Source organism: Rattus rattus, chromosome 5 (assembly GCF_011064425.1).
Source record: "Rattus rattus isolate New Zealand chromosome 5, Rrattus_CSIRO_v1, whole genome shotgun sequence".
NCBI lineage: Eukaryota > Metazoa > Chordata > Mammalia > Rodentia > Muridae > Rattus > Rattus rattus.
In genome coordinates this window covers 69,143,228-69,149,545 of record NC_046158.1, presented here as the reverse complement: position 1 = coordinate 69,149,545, position 6,318 = coordinate 69,143,228, and positions in this window count along the sequence as shown.

Sequence of the window (6,318 nt, the reverse complement as noted above, 5' to 3'; positions counted from 1 at the left end):
AAAAAGAGGCAGACTCTAAACAGAGTCACCCAGACAGCAAACATTAGGGGTAACCAGATGGTGAGAGGCAAGCACAAGACCATAAGCAACAGAAGCCAATATACGAGGACATGATCATAACCCAGTTCTCCCACTACAGCAAGCCGGAATACACCAATACACCTGAAAATAAGGAAGCGACCTAAAATCCTATCTCATGAAGATAACAGAGTCCTTTAAGGAGGATACAAATAAATCAATGAAAGAAATAAAGGAAAACACAATCAAACAGATGAAGGAATTGCATGAAGGAGTCCAAGACCTAAAAGTGGAAGTAGAAACAATAAAGAAAACAGAAATGACTCAAGCGACAGGTCCCCTGCAGTCCAGACACTGCCCAGATCTTAAGGGACCAGATCAAAAGCTTCCTGCACCCAAATCCCTTGGAAGGGAGAGCTAAACCTTCAGAGGGGCAGACACACCCAGGAAACCAGAAGAGCTACACTCTGCCCACATTTCTGACTCCAGAGGAAAACACCTAATGCCATCTGGGACCCTGGTGCATGGGGTCCCCGGGAAAAGGCGGCGCCAGCCCTCCTGGTTGCCACCCTCACGGAGAGCTCAAAAGCAGCCCCCCCAGGAGCCACTTCAGCTATGGGACCACAGGTAAGACCAACTTTTCTGCCCCAAGCGACCTGTCTGGTAGACTCAGGACACAGGCCCACAGGAACAGCTGAAGACCAGTAGACAGGAAAGACTACACGCCCGAAAGCAGAACACTCTGTTCCCATAACTGGCTGAAAGAGAACAGGAAAACAGGTCTACAGCACTCCTGACACACAGGCCTGAAAGAAGTCCAGGAAAACACAATCAAACAGGTGAAGGAATTGAATCAACTAATAAAAATGTGTCAGTCCAAGAACTATATTGTCTAGTCAGGGACATAAAAATAAATTACTGAAATCTCTTCTTGCAGTTCATTTGCACTTTATAGATTTATTACTAACCAGTAGGGCATGTCTATTTTTCATCTGACTTCAAATTTCATCAAATTTGACTCAGTATCATCACTTTAGTAACTTCTGTGAATATATGAAAGTTACCTGGTCTGTATTAAAGACATTGTAGACCTGAAACACAATGTAAATGTATTTTCCAGACTGTGACTTTTCTTCATTAACTTTAATTTGCTCAGATAACTGGCTATGTGCTCTGTATTGCCTAGAATATGCAGAGAATTGTTGGTCTCATAGAAAGCTAATATCACTTTTTATGGTGGAGACATTTTTATTCCCATTATCTTTTTGTACATTTTAAATTGTTACAGCCCTCTAGCAAATGTCATTAGCTTTATGCAGACATTTGCCATTTATAATCATGCTGGCAATACTATTGTGATGTTTTCACATATAATTGAGCTGTACAAGTGAGTCAACGGTTTTGATTTTGAAGGTCATAGTCACTAGGACATATTTACAGTATAGTGTTTTTTTCCATAATCAAGAGAAGAGATTTTTTTATGTTCAAAGTTTTAATTTTTCACATTATTTCAATGGTCACAGCTAGTGTTGATAGGATACCTATTTTATTTGGTAATAAATACTGATGAAAATTTCTAATTTCTTCAGTGTTATTAGGAAAAATTTCAAGATCAGTAGGGTGTTTCCAAATTCTTAAAACTTATACTTATATTTGGAATATTAATTTAAGAGAAGAAAATATCTTTAAGAAGACACCTAACACACAGCAACAAAACTGAAAGTATAAAACAGTGATTAATAAAATACTTTTCATGAAAGCTACAATACTAGGGTTTTCCTTCTATAAATGTTACTAGATATGAATGTATTTTGGCATAAATTCAAATAGAGATATGTATAGGTATTCTATATTTTTTCTTCCTTGGACTTAGATTAATAGGGTTAAGTAGTCAAAGTTTATGTGAATGGAATTCAAGTTATATTTTATTAAAATTTATCCATTGTGTGCTTCATTGTGTGTTACCAGCTAGTTCCTGACATTTAATGAGAATTCATAAACAACAGCTTTTGTTCTTTATAGTTATTCATTAGCCTTCTTTTACTCATCATTTAAAATATTTTAAATTTTAGTTTTGAGATTTTAATATAATTACATTTCACTCTTCCCTTTCTTTCCTGTAAAACTCTCATACACTTTCTTCGTGTTCTTTCATATTCATAACCTCTTTTAATTTTTACATGTATATATATTTATATACATAAATGTCTATATGCATGATGTTATATACATTCACAAAATATGCATATATGCAAAAATACTTTTAGGTGTAAGCTGTTCAGATTGTATAGTATAACTTGTATGGTTTTTGGACTATTTGATATTGGATTACCAACTGGTGAGCTCTTCCTTTGGGAAGACTATTTCTCCCACTTTCAACATTGTTTAGTTTCTTATAGTTTTTTGTGTAAGATTAAGGGTTAGGGGTTTTTCTGTACTTTGGCATGTCTATTGTTGTTGTCCTTGCTCAGCTTATGGTTAAGTAGCCAGTTAGTGAGAATTTATGGGTTTAGCTTCTGATTGCTAGAAGACACAGCCTCACAGCAGACTTTCTGATCCTATGGATCTTACAATCTTCTACTCCCTCTTTCACAATATTCCCTGAGCCTTAGGTGTGGGAGTTGTTTTACAGGTGTATCCATTGGGAGTGGGCTCTACAATTCTGCATTTTGCTTGGCTGTGGTTTTCTGCAATGGTTTCTATCTGTTGCAAAGAAAAGTTTACTTGATGAGGGATGAGTACTACTTATCTGTGAGTTCATGGCTACATAAACATAAGTTAGTCGCATTATTGGAGTTTGGTTTTGCCTTGATCTGATTATAACAGTTATTCCCTTTTGGGATATAAAGTTTCCAACTTAGTTTTAATTTTATACTATCTCACAGTTGAGAAACATTAGATCTTAAGTATTTCTGTTTTAAAAGTTACTACAGTAATTGTCTTTATTAATTTTCAACAAGTAGCATTATATGGGCAGAGCAGATTATATTTAGGTGTATAACAATTAGTAAAAAAAAAAAAAGAGGCCATGGATTTGGAAAAGTCTAGGGCAGGATATAGGAGAGACATTGGAAGGAGGAAAAGGAAGGATAAAATAGTGTAATTATAATTTTAAATATAAAATTTTAGAAGTTCTGCATTTTTAAAGACTGGGGGATTATTAAAGCTATATAATATTTTATAATGTGGTATTAGCATGAGTTCTAAGGTTATTCACCACTTTTGGCTTTTATACTCTTTCTTTTTATACAATGATCTCTGAACCTCAGATGTGTGTAGGTAGAGTGTATATGTTTCTTTTCATGCTGAGAACTCTGAATTCTTTTATTGTTTTCAACTTAACAAACAATATCTGTGGTAATTACTATTTAGTGGAAATAGAAGCTTCTGAGATGAAAGTTGAGTATTTATTGATATGTGGGTATGATAATAGGTCATTAGAAGTCAGTTTAATACTATATACATTTATTTAGTTTATTAGTATTGGTTTATCCCCTATGGTTTATGACCTGCCTAGCCATTGGGTCCTGGCCTTGACAATGGGTCCAGATATGAGTTTCATTTTTTTAGAGCATGATTTAAATCAAATCTAAAAGAGGTAGGTTAGTCATATGATATAACTCACCTGTGGGCATGCATTTCCTGCCCAGTCATTATTGTAGTGCACAGGATTCACAGTGGTTGTTGGATTATTGATCACTTTTCTCCTCTTGTAATACGCATAGCACCTTCCAACACTATGGGAACTAGCCAGTAGGAAGTATCTGCATAAGTTTTCCATGTTCAATGAATCAGATACGTGGAGTCTTCAGGAATAAAGTATTTCTGTCAAGTTCTGCAGGGTAACCAATATCAATTTATTGTAATGTTTGAGGGTTTATGGAAGCACATTAGCCAATAACTCCCAAAGCAGTAACCTTTTAAAAATAAAATAACATATAAAATAAAAAGCCTTTGCATTTTATTTGCTAAATTCTAGTGTCTGGTAGTGGTATTGTAGCAATGTTGTAGTGTAACTACATTTCAGCACACTCTCTTTCTTCTTTTCCTTCTCCCTCTCCCTCTCCCTCTCCCTCACCCCTCTCCCTCCCTCTCCCCCATGTGGGTGGGTATATATATATATATATATATATATATATATATATATATATATGCATGAAATAGCTTAGATAGTGATATGTATTTTTCAAAAGGTCTTTAGTATGATTTGGAGGGATAAACACTATATAAAAATAGAAAATAAATGAAAAATAATTTTCTTTTCTTTAATGCATATTGTTTATTCAATCTATGATGAAATTGTGGGCATGTAGGTGCATAATAACTTGTCTAGCTCTACTGGAAAATTAGTAATGTTTGTTGTTTCTTTGAGTGCAAAAAACATTGAAAAATTAAGGTAAGATGCCATGAACAAGGAATATTTGGTAAATTCTATTATTGTAATCTCCAAGAAAAAAATAAAAAGCAGGATAGAAAAACACAGAGTTATTTTCTTAAGATTAGAACTGGATCTGGAACCTCAAGTTTTTATTTCATTTTTATAGACTAGTTTCTATTCTGAAACGATTGTCTTGTGTCTCTACATGAAGCCCTCTTGTTCTGAGTTTTTATGCTATAATTCAGTAATATATCATGCTTACTTTTGTAATATCCATTATTGTTTCTAAAGATGATTAACATACTCTATAAATGATATGTAGCTAAAAAATTAGGTGTTCACTATGGGCTTTTGTACTGTTTTGTTTAGTGCTTCAAATCTATGTAGAATAAGTAACAGAATACCTATAATGCATCACTGTTATGGCACTATTGAAAGGACAGGTTAAAAGTAGTCATAAAAATACAAATGGTATTTGATGACATTGTGTTTAATTTAAGAGGTTGATGATATATCTAATCAGGGTTTTAAAAACAGTTAAACTAAATAATGTGACAGTAGCTATGATACTGAAGATCATATTTCACTTCCTGTGATTTCTTTGCCTTAACTGAGGAGGTATGGTGGTTACTTTCATTATGGATCTGTTTACAGACCATAGAGAAAACAACTGAGCCTCATATTTAATTTCAAAATCAGTATTAATGAAATAATAAATAACAAATTCTATATAATTCAGGTGAAATTAATAGATTTAATCATTTTGTATTTAGGCACCAGACCATTAAATCAAGTATTATGGTGTATTGTTAAGCAGTTGTTAGAGGCAGAATGAAGTTCCAATGACATAACTGCCAGTCTACCATATTTTGACAGTATGTTTTGTGGATATAAATATGAATGTTTGAACTATAATGTTCACAAGTTACACCTATAGTTGTATGGGAGATTTTGAACAGATAATGCCTTTTATGATGCAAAATATGCAAATAAAAATTAAAATTCATCAGGTTGTATTTTAATTTTCTTACTTATATAGCAATAAATCTTTTTTTTTTATTAACTTGAGTATTTTTTATTTACATTTCAAGTGTTATTCCCTTTCCTGTTTTCCGGGCAAATATCCCCCTAATCCCTCCCCCTCCCCTTTTTTATGGGTATTCCCCTCCCAATCTTCCCAACATTGCCGCCCTCCCACAACAATCTAGTTCACTGGGGGTTCAGTCTTAGCAGCACCCAGGGCTTCCCCTTCCACTGGTGCTCTTACTAGGATATTCATTGCTACCTATGAGGTCAGAGTCCAGGGTCAGTCCATGTATAGTCTTTAGGTAGTGGCTTAGTCCCTGGAAGCTCTGGTTGCTTGGCATTGTTGTACATATGGGGTATCGAGCCCCTTCAAGCTCTTCCAGTGCTTTCTCTGATTCCTTCAACAGGGGTCCTATTCTCAGTTCAGTGGTTTGCTGCTGACATTCACCTCTGTATTTGCTGTATTCTGGCTGTGTCTCTCGGGAGCGATCTACATCCGGCTTCTGCACTTCTTTGCTTCATCCATCTTGTCTAATTGGGTGGCTGTATATATATGGGCCACATGTGGGGCAGGCACTGAATGGGTGTGCCTTCTGTGTCTGTTTTAATCTTTGCCTATCTCTTCCCTGCCAAGGGTATTCTTGTTCCCCTTTTAAAGAAGGAGTGAAGCATTCACATTTTGATCATCCATCTTGAGTTTCATTTGTTCTAGGCATCTAGGGTAATTCAAGCATTTGGGCTAATAGCCACATATCAATGAGTGCATACCATGTGTGTCTTTCTGTGATTGGGTTACCTCACTCAGGATGATATTTTCCAGTTCCAACCATTTGCCTACGAATTTCATAAAGTCATTGTTTTTGATAGCTGAGTAATATTCCATTGTGTAGATGTAC